We start from the raw sequence: 11,325 nt of genomic DNA, 5'->3' as shown, positions 1-11,325 counted from the left end.
AAACAAAAAAGAATATTAAAAGCTGCAAGGAAAAAAAGGACAAGTAAGCTATAAAGGCAAATCTATAAGAATTACACCTGACTTCTCAACAGATTCTTAAAAGCCAGAAGGACTCGAGAAGATGAATTTCAGTCTCTAAGAGACTACAGATACCAGCACAGACTACTCTACTCAAAAAAAAAACTTAATTAGCACAGATGAAGAAAACAAAATATTCCATGACAAAACCAAATTTAAACAATACGTCTCTACAAACCCAGCCATGCAGAAAATATTAGAAGGAAAACTTCAATCTGATGAGGCTAGGTACATCAAAGAAAACATAGGAAATAAATAATTCCACACCAGCAAAACCAAAGGAAGGTAAACACACACACGCACACACACACACACACACACACACACACAAATATACCAGACAATTACCAGCAACATCAAAATAACAGAGATTAACGATCAATTATCATTAATATCTCTCAATATCAATGAACTCAATTCTCCAATAAAAAGACACAGGCTAACCAAACGTCTATGAAAGCAGAATGTATGATTATGCTGCTTACAAGAAATACATCTCAGCAACAAAGACAGACATTAACTCAGAGTGAACGGCTGAAAAACAAATTTCCAAACAAACAAACCCAAAAAGCATGCTGGAATAGCCATTCTAATACATAATAGATTTTTAACCAAAATTAATAAAAAGATATGGGAAAGGACATTTCATACTTTTTCAAAGATATAACAAGATGATGTATCAATTCTGACTATCTATGCTTCAAATGCAAGTTTACCTACACTCATAAAATAAATACTACTAAAACTTAAGTCATATATTGAACTCAACTCATTAATAGTGGGAGACTTCAACAATCCATTATCACCAAGAGACAGATGGGAAATTGAACAGACAAACTAAACAGATAAATAATGAAACTAACAACTGTTATGAATCCGATGGCCCTAACAGATATCTACATAACATTTTACCCAAAGATAAATGAGTATACCTTCTTCTCAGTACCTCATAGAACCGTCTACAAAATTGAGTATATAAGTTAGTCACAAAGAAAGTCTCAATGGATATAAAAAAAATTAAAATAACCTGTGTTTGATCAGACGACCATGGATTAAAACTGGACTTCAACAACAAAACAACACCAACACCAACAGAAAACCTACAAACTTATAAAAATTGAACAAGTCTCTACTTAATGAACTCTGTATCAGGGAAGAAATAAAAAAATTAACTAAAGACTTTCTAGAATTCAGTGAAAATTGAAGGCACAATATATCTAAATTTATAGGATACAGTGAAAGAAGTGCTAAGTGGAAAGTTCATAACACTAAGTGCCTTCATAAAGAAATTGGTGAGATTTCATACTAGTAACTTAACAGCACATCTGAAAGCTCTAGACCAAAAAGGGCAAACATATCCAAGAGAAGTAGATGGCAGGAAATAATCAAACTCAGAGCCAAAAATCAATAAATTAGAAACAAAGAGAACAATTCAAGGACTCAAGGAAACCAAGAGGTTTTTTGTTTTGTTTTGTTTTTGAGAAAATAGGCAAGATAGACAAGCCCTTAGCCAAGTAACTAAAAGGCAGAGGAAAAAATATCCAAATTAACAAAAACAGAAAGGAAAATGGAGAACATAACAACAGATATTGAGGAAATACAAAAAAAAAAACAATTAGGTCTTACTTCAAAAACCTGTATGTCCCAAAGTTAGAAAATCTAAACAATTGTCTTGATATATACCACTTAACCAAAGTTAAATCAAGATCAGGTAAACAACTTAAATAGACTGATAACCCCTAAAGAATTAGAAACAGTCATTAAAAGTCTCCCAACAAAAAAAAGAAAAGAAAAAGGCCCAGTGTCAAATATTAGCACAGAATTCTACCAGACTTTCAAAGAAGAGCTAATACCAATATTCCTCAGATTATTCCACAAAGCAGAAACAGAAAGAATATAGCCAAGCTCATTCTAAAGGCCACAGTCACCATGATACCTAAAGCACACAAAGACTCAATGAAGAAAGAGAACTTCAGACCAATTTCCTTTATGAACCTTAATGTAAAAGTACTCAATAAAATATTCACAAACTGGATCTAAGAACACATCAAAGACATCATCCATCATCAAGCATCATCCCAAAGATGCAGGGGTGGTTCAATAAAAATCCATCAATATAATCCATCATATAAACAAACTGGAAGAAAAAAATTACATGAACATTTTATTAGATGCTGAAAAGGCCTTTGACAAAATCCAATATCCCTTCATGTTAAAAGTTTTGGAGATATCAGGGATACAAGCATATACCAAAAAGTAATCAAGGAAGTTGATAAAAAAGACATCAAATTAAATGGAAAGAAACTTAAAGCAATTCCACTAAAATCAGGGGCAAAACAAGGCTGTCTACTCTCTCATTATCTCTTCAATATAGTACTTGAAGTTTTAGCTAGAGCAATAAGGCAACTAAAAAAGATCAAGAGGATATAAATCAGAAAGGAAAAAGTCTGCAGACAGGGGCAGTCCCCAAATGGCCCTTCCTTCAGTCTCTGCTCCAGATTTTGTCCCTGTTCTTCCTTTGGACAGGAACATTACTGGACTAAAACTTTTGAGATGGGTGGGTGGCCCCATCCCTTGACCAGGGGCTATGCCTATCTACTGGAGGTGGTCTCTACAGGCTTTATCTCCCCCTTCTCTGTGCATTTTGGCTAAAGGAATACTTTGGTTCCTAGTATCCTCTTGTTTCCCATGTGTAGGGACCCTCCAGTAGCTATACTCAGTTCCTCATCCCCCTGCTCCCTGTTACATATTTTTATTCGATCTCTTGACCCTTTGTACCTCTCTCCCATCTCCTCCAGTACCTAATACTGCCCCTCATTCCTTCCCTCTCCTCTCTCCCTCCTATGTCCCCCTCTCCCTCCACCTACCAAGTTCATCCTGTTCCCCCCACAATGCAAGACTGAAGCATACACAGACTGGTCAAAGCATCACTATTCACAGATGATATTATAGTATTACATAACTTGCCCCCAAAAATCTACCGAGGAACTCCTACAGCTGATAAACATGTTCAGGGAAACAACATCCTTCACAATAGCCAGAAATAATATAAAGTGTCTCCAACCAAGCAAGTGAAAGACCTGAATAGCAAGAACTTCAAGTCTTAGAAGAAAGAAATTGAAGAAGATACCAGAAGATGTAAAGATCTCCTATTGTTGTGGATTAGTAGAATTGACATAGTAAACATAGCCACTTTACCAAAGTCAATATATAGATTCAACACAATTCCCATCAAAATTCCAACACAATTATTTACAGACCTTAAAAAGACAGTATTCAACTTCATATGGAAAAACAAAAAACCCAGGATAGCTTTTAAAATCCTGTACAATAAAAGAACTGTTAGAGGTATCACCACTCCCCCCACCCCCAATTTCAAGCTGAACTAAAGAGCAAAAGTTATAAAAACCACATGGTATTGACATAAAAACAGATAAGAGATCAATGAAATAAAATTGAAAATACAGAAGGAAATTTACATATCTACAAACACTTGGTTTTTGACAAAGATGCCAAAGCCATACAATGGGGAAAAAAAGAAAGCATCTTCAACAAATAGTGCTGGTCTAACAGGATATCTGCATGTAGAAGAATGCAAATGAATTCATATTTATCACCCTGTACAAAGCTCAGGTACAAGTAGATCAAAGACATTAAACTAAAACTAGGCATACCAGAGAGAAGAGAAAGTGGAGAACAGTCTTGAACATACAGGAGACAAGTTTCTAAACTTAAGACCCTGCACTAAGAGCAAGAATTAGTAAATGAAGCCTCAAGAAACTGAAAGATCTCCACATTAAACCAGGTACACTGAAATTATTAGAAGAGAAAATAGGGAAAACCTTAGAACACATAGACACAGGAGAAAATTTCCTGAACAGAACATCATGGCTCATGCTCTAAGGTCAAATATCGACAAATAGGACTTAATGAGATTGCAAAGTTTCTGAAAGGCTAAGGACACTGTCAAGAAAACAAAACAGCAGCCAACAGAATGGGAAAAGAACTTTACCAACACCACATCAGATAGAGGCCTAATATCCAAAGTATACAAAGAACTCAAGAAGCTAGACACCAGAGAATCAAACAACCCTATTAAAAATTGGAGTACAGAGCTAAACAGAAAGTTCTCAATTGAGGAATATTGAATGGCTGAGAAGCATCTAAGGAAGTGCTCTACATCATTAGCCATCAGGGAAATGCAAATCTAAACAACCCTGAAATTCCATCTCACACCAGTCAGATTGGCCAAGATCAAAAACTCAGATGACAGCAGATGCTGGCAAGGATGTGGAGAAAGAGAAACATTTCTCCACTGTTGGTGGGGTTGTAAACTGGTACAACCACTCTAGAAATCAGTCTGGCAGTTCCTCAGAAAAATGGACATAGTACTACCTGAAGACCCAGTTATTCCACTTCTGGGCATATACCCCAGAGAAGCTCCAAAATACAACAAAGACACATGCACCACGATGTTCATAGAAGCTCTATTTATAATAGCCAGAAGCTGGAAAGAACCCAGATGTCCTTCAGTAGATGAATAAATACAAAAATTGTGGTACATTTACACAATAGAGTACTACTCAGCTATCAGAAACAATGACTTTATAAAATTCTTAATAAAATGGATACATCTAGACAATATCATCCTGAGTGAGATTAGCCAGTCACAAAAGAACAGACATAATATGCAGTCACTGATAATTGTATACTAACCCCAAAAAGCTCTGAAACAACTCACAGAATATATGAAGTTCAAGAAAAGAAAAATAAAGAAAAGAAAAGAAAAGAAAAGAAAAAAGCCATTATCCTTACACACCAAGAAAACTTTGACTAATTCCAGGTTACATCCTGTTTTACATGTATTTTTTGCTCATTGTAACTAGTAAGATCTTAATGCACACTATCAAAACTTAAAAAAAAAACAAGCACTGACAAAAATGTATTCGTATACTTTTATACAAAAATGCTTAAAATCTCTACATTTATCTTTGTTTTTTAAAATAAAGTTGTTCAATTAGAAAAAAAAGACAAACATGGCATATACTCACTTACAAATGGAGAGTAGACAAGAAGAAGTCAAATAACAAGGAGAGCCTAAGAGAGGTTGCTTGAATCTTTCTTAGACAGGAAAATAGAATTGACCGTGATTGGAGGAAGGGACTTGGGTAAGTGAGGAAACAGGAAGAATCAAATATAGGGAGGACAGAGGGAGAGAGAACTGGGAGAGAGAATTGAAATTGGTAGTGGGGGCATCTCTGTGATGAGCTAGATACCTAGAAGAATGCAAATTCCCAGGAACCTATGAGTGGGACCCTAGCTAAGACTCCTAGCAATAGGAGATGTATTACCAGGCAACCCTTCCAATGGAGCAATGGTGTACTGGCTGATTTTGTGTCAACTTGACTCAAGCTGGAGTAATCACAGAGAAAGGAGCCTCAGTTAAGGAAATGCCTCAATGAGATCCAGCTGTAAGGCATTTTTTCAACTAGTGATCAAGGGGGGAGGGCCCAGCCCATTGTGGGCGGTGTCATTACCTTGGCTGGTAGACCTGGGTTCTATAAGAAAGCAGGCTGAACAAGCCAGGGGAAGCAAGCCAGTAAGTGACATCCCTCCATGGCCTCTGCATCAGCTCCTGCTTCCTGACCTGCTTGAGTTCCAGTCATGACTTCCTCTGGTGATGAACAGTAATGTGGAAATTGAAAACTGAATAAAACCTCCCCCCCCCCAACTTGCTTCTTGGTCATGATGTTTTGTGCAGGAATAGAAACCCTGACTAAGACAGATGGAGACACCAAACTGGCCACAAAACCTTAGACCCCCAATTTGCCCTGCCTACAAGATGTGTAGTGACACAGGTAGAGCAGAAATTGAGGGAATGGCCAATCAATGACTGGTCCAGCTTGAGACTCATAACCATAAGAGAAAGCCCACCTCTAACACTATTAATGATATTTTCTTGTGCTTGCAAACAGAAGCCTAGAATAACTGTCATCTTGAGAAGCTTCACACAGCAACTGATGGAAACAAATGCACTATTCTCAACTGTTAGGTAGCGTACAGGGAATCTTGTTGAAGAAGGATAGCCACTGAAAGAGCCACAGAGGTGAAGAACATCATAAGAAAAAGTACAGAATCAAATTACCTCGGCCCATATGGGCTCACAGAAACTGAACCACCAACTACCAAGCATGCATGGGATGGACTTAGGCCCTGTACACATATGTAACCAATGTACAGCTTGGTCTTCGTGTGGGATCCTAACATTGGAAGCAGGGGTTGTCTCTGACTGATTGCCTGCCTTTGAATCCCTTTCCCCAACCAGGCTGCTTTGTCTAACCTCAGTATGAGAAGATGCACCTAGTTCTACTGCAACTTCATATGCCAAGGAAGGTTGATATCCATGGGAGTCCACTACTTCTCTAAGCAGAAAGAGAGAGGAGATAGAGGGAGAGCCAATGAGAGGGCAGGACTAGGAGGAAAAGAGGGAGGGGAAGCCAAGATTAGGATGTAAAGTAAATAAAAAGAAATAACTATGGTTCTTTAATAAGGGAATAAATAAAAAGATCCTGTATTAATGGGTATAATGGTATTTTAAAGTAGTTATTAAGCTTTAAATTAACCATAAAGATTTTACAATAGCAAAAAAACTGATGTTTTTATTAGCATCTCTAAAAAACAAAGTTGGAAAAAACGCAGGAAATAATCCAATTAGTTAATTTTCCCCCTGGTACGAAGCTCCAGATTTTTAAAAAGCAGTAGGCAATGGACCAGGGGAGTATATATGAGAGAAAGAAGTAAGTAAAGCTCCAGTTCTGTGCTTTCAGGATACTTGTACAAAGTTGCTTTCCATTAGCTGGACCTTTTGGTCATTTTGCAAAGAAGTAGAATTTGGCAACAGGGTCCTAATGATCTCTTCACTCTGAGGCAGTGTAGTTTATGAGGACTAATAAGTACTCCTTTGTAGGGACAAGTTGAGGGGGAGGGAGGATGGAAGCATGGGATCTGGGGGGTATAACATTTGAAAAGTAAGTACAGAGAATATCCAATAAAATAATTTTTAAAAAATTGAATAAAAGTGGAAGTAAGCACTAAGGGCTGTCATCTTAACTCTCCTGTCCTCAAACATTCATAAAAAGTTGTATGTCTTGAGGAGTCTTGGAGCAAAGCTAAGAAGACATTTTCCCCGTAGCATCTTCATTTACTATCAACTCAACAGATGTCTAACCCAGAACAGGTCATAAAAACATTTAACAAGTAGTATCAAACAGCCACAGAGTAATCAGGACAGTTATCAACTAGAGAACAGAGTATTTACAGCTAGGTGTTAGGGCACTTGCTGTAGCCCCAGTTAATGAGAAAGTCAACGCAAAAGAGTCAAAAGTAGGACAGCCTGGGAAAATTCCTGAGAATATTTTTTTTTCAGAATAAAAAAGGGGCAAGAGAAAACAGCAAATATAATATACAATAAATTCTTACCCTGCAAAAACCACAGTCTTTTAAAAAGTGTATTAATCCAAGGGAAATATCTATAGGAAGCAGACAGGAAAGCTAAGAAGTATAGCCCAACTGAGAGTATGATACTGGAGTACAGACATCTAAAGGAACCAGTAAGAAAGGCTTAAACACACCCCATCCCAAACCCCTTATACCAAAGTGTGAAGACCAATAGCTTAACCATTCTACATACAGTACACAGCACTTAAAAGAAATGTTCAAAGTCCCAAGTAATTATGGAAATGCAAATCAAAACATTCTACCTCACACCAGTTAGAATGGCTAAGATCAAAAATTCAGATGACAGCAGATGCTGGTGAGTGTGTGGAGAAAGAGGAACACTTCTCCACTGTTGGTGGGGTTGTAAACTGATACAACCACTCTGAAAATCAGTCTGGTGATTCCTCAGAAAAATGGACATAGTACTACCTGAAGACCCAGTTATTCCACTTCTGGGCATATACCCCAGAGAAGCTCCAACATACAACAAAGACACATGCACCACAATGTTCATAGCAGCCCTTTTTATAATAGCCAGAAGCTGGAAAGAACCCAGATGTCCATCAATAGATGAATAGATACAGAAATTGTGGTATATTTACACAATGGAGTACTACTCAGCTATTAGAAACAATGACTTTATGCAATTCTTAGGAAAATGCCTAATGAACTAGAAAATACCATCTTGAGTGAGGTAACACAGACACAAAAGAACACATGGTGTTGCTCGGCTTTAAAAACTCTTCCTTGTGTTACTCTGTTCTGTTTACTGGAACACATTCCTCTTAATACTCTCCAGTCACATCGCACAACTCTTATTCCTTTGTCTTTTCTTCTGTCTCTCATCATTATTCCCTTCTCTTAAAAAAAAAAAAAAATTATATATTGGCGCACACAGTCGCTATCTTCAGACTCACCAGAAGAGGGCATCAGATCCCATTACAGATTGTTGGGAGCCACCATGTGGTGGCTGGGAACTGAACTCAGGACCACTGGAAGAGCAGTCGTGCTCTTAGCTGCTAAACCATCTCTCCAGCCCCAATTCTCTTCTTTTTACTTGTTAATTATAACCCTCTATAGATTTAACAATTCCTAAGATCTTTGGGTCCTAATTATAAGTAACCTATTACTTAATCTGTGGCGGTTTGAATGTGAATGCCCTTCTTGTTCTCAGGTACTTGAACAACTGGTCCCCAAAATTGGTGACACTATTTGGGGACATGGTATAGACTTGATAGAGGATATACTTGTCTCGAGGTGGGCTTTGAGAGTCCATAGACACACACAACTCCACATTTGCTCTTTCTGCTTCTTGTGTATGGGAAAAGATGTGCTCTGAGAGCTTCCTGCCCCTGCCTCCCAGCCTTCTGCTTACTATCATATTTTCTCACTTTGATACATGCAAACCCCCAGGAACCATAGGCTCAAATAAATTATCTTTTCCATATATTGCTTTTGGTCATGATGTTGATCACAGCAAAAGAATATAATATAGAAGTTGGTACCAGAGAGTAGGCTATTGCTGTTTATAACCTGACCATGCTTTGATTTCTGTTTTTGGAGAAATTAAACAATTTCAGAACTTGCATAGAGAAAAGTTATTGAATTCTGTAATCAGAGCTTGACTGACAGGTCTAGTCAGAAGCTGAGAAACAGTAATCCTGAGAGCAATACAGACTAAGGAGGATCAGTTCAAAAGGTTTCAGAGAGGACTGTTAGATCTCAAAGCTGGGACAAATGGCTAATTGTGGTGTCCATTAAAGTATCAAAGCAGACACTGGTCACCAGATTCTCCCTGAATCCCTCAGTTCCTATCTGTTACAAGGTCCTTCTTGCTGGCACACCCTAAACTTCTCTAGCTCAGTGGCTGAGCTGCCCTTCTCCTGGGTGCCCTTCCTTACATAAGCCAGTCATTTTGAATACCTGCCTTTTTTTTGAGTCTACCCTTTATCCAGGCAAGTCTCTTGGCCCAGTTCAAGACTCTTGGTCAGCAGCTCCTCTCCCCCTTGCTCTCCTCACATGGCTAGGCTCAGAATCATGTCCACTCTGGACTCTCTCAGATGTCCCTGCCTCTTGCTGTGTTCTCCCACATATCTACAATAAACATTTTCCTCCACTATACTTCAGAGCAGTCATGTCCTTACTTTTATTTATTTATTTATTTATTTATTTATTTATTTATTTATTTATTTATTTATTTATTTATTTAACTTCAGGGACAATATTAACAACTGGGATAATGGTCATTTATATGTTATTTTGGCAAAAAAAAAAAAATAACAGCTGATTTCTCCTACCCCCTTTCTATCATTAGAAGAGACTCCTAAGAGATAATATAACAAAATAAAACAAAAGAATCACATTGGAGTTGGACAATACAAACAAACAAAAGAACAATAGCCCAAGAGAAGGCACAAGAATCAGAGACACAGTTGTTCATACACTCAGGAATCCCATAAAAATACTACACTGAAAGTTATAAGATATATGCACAGGACCAAGTGCAAACCCATTCAAGGCACTGTGCTGTTCCTTTAGTCTCTTCGAGATGAAGTGACCTTTGTTCATGTTGATTTAGAGAGCCCTTTATTCTTGGCTCTTACATTGTTTCCGCCTCCTCTTCCATGAGGTTCCCTGAGCTCCTGAAGGAAGGTATTTGATGGAGAAATCTTAAGTAGGGTTGTGTGTTCCAAGGACACAAACATTTTCTCTCTCTCTGTCTCCCTCTCCCTCCCCCCTCCTCTCTCTCTCTCTCTCTGTCTCTCTCTGTCTGTCTCTCTCTCTGTCTCTCTCTCTCTCTCTCTCTCTCTCTCTCTCTGTGTGTGTGTGTGTGTGTGTGTGTGTGTGTGTGTGTTTGTGCTATGGGTGGAAGCTTGAGGCATCTGAAAGTGTCCAGACTGAACAGGGGCAGCAGAATACACTGGACCATGAGAGGAGAGATGGGCAGAGCCTGAGGGGAAGATAAAAGAGACAACAGAGGAAGAGGCTAAGAGGACCAAGAGACTGCATAGAAAGCAAGAAAGCATGTAGTCAAAATGGCTGAGTTATATAAGAATTAGAAGCTAGAGGAAGGGAAACAATGCCCAATATGTAGTCTGATGTTTATTGTAGGAGGTGGGATAAGAAATGCTGGGAGGAGCCACAGGAACTGAATGAGACTTATCCTAGCTTTCTTTGGGCTAACATTTCAGTCTTCTTGTTGATAACAAGTGATGTCATCTCTTCTATTACTACTTCCTGCTGAAACTGGGGCATCATGGTCAGAGGTAACCAGAAAGGCCTGAATGTCGGTCAAAGCCAGGAATGGAGAGAGGAGGGCAGGTTAGGAGACAACTATTTTGCTATGCTTGATAACCAGGTTCTGTGGGACCACCTCGGGCTAATGAAGCACAAGCAGCTTTGGATCAGTCTGGAAGGCAGTTTCTGGAGGAATGCCTGGCAGTTCACAGCTGTTTTGAAGCATTTTGCTGTCTCCAGTTCATTAGAAATCTGTTGGGACAGATAGCGACTATGGACAGAAGGTAAAGTTAAGAAATTTAGGGGATTTTTTTTTATCTTGTGTGTACACTTGAAATTTCCAGGCCCATGGTCTTGGTAGCTGGAGGGAGATATCCCAAGACCAGGGAAAAGAGAGATCCCACCCTGAGTAATAGGGAGTAGTGGGGAAAGATTAGATATATTAGTATAACCACTGTTTTTAATCTGTACTGAAATCTGCCTCATAGAAAAAGCAGTAGACTTGTGCCTTCG

This window comes from Micromys minutus (genome assembly GCF_963924665.1).
Source record: "Micromys minutus genome assembly, chromosome: X".
Classification (NCBI taxonomy): domain Eukaryota; kingdom Metazoa; phylum Chordata; class Mammalia; order Rodentia; family Muridae; genus Micromys; species Micromys minutus.
Note: the sequence above shows the minus strand (reverse complement) of the source record.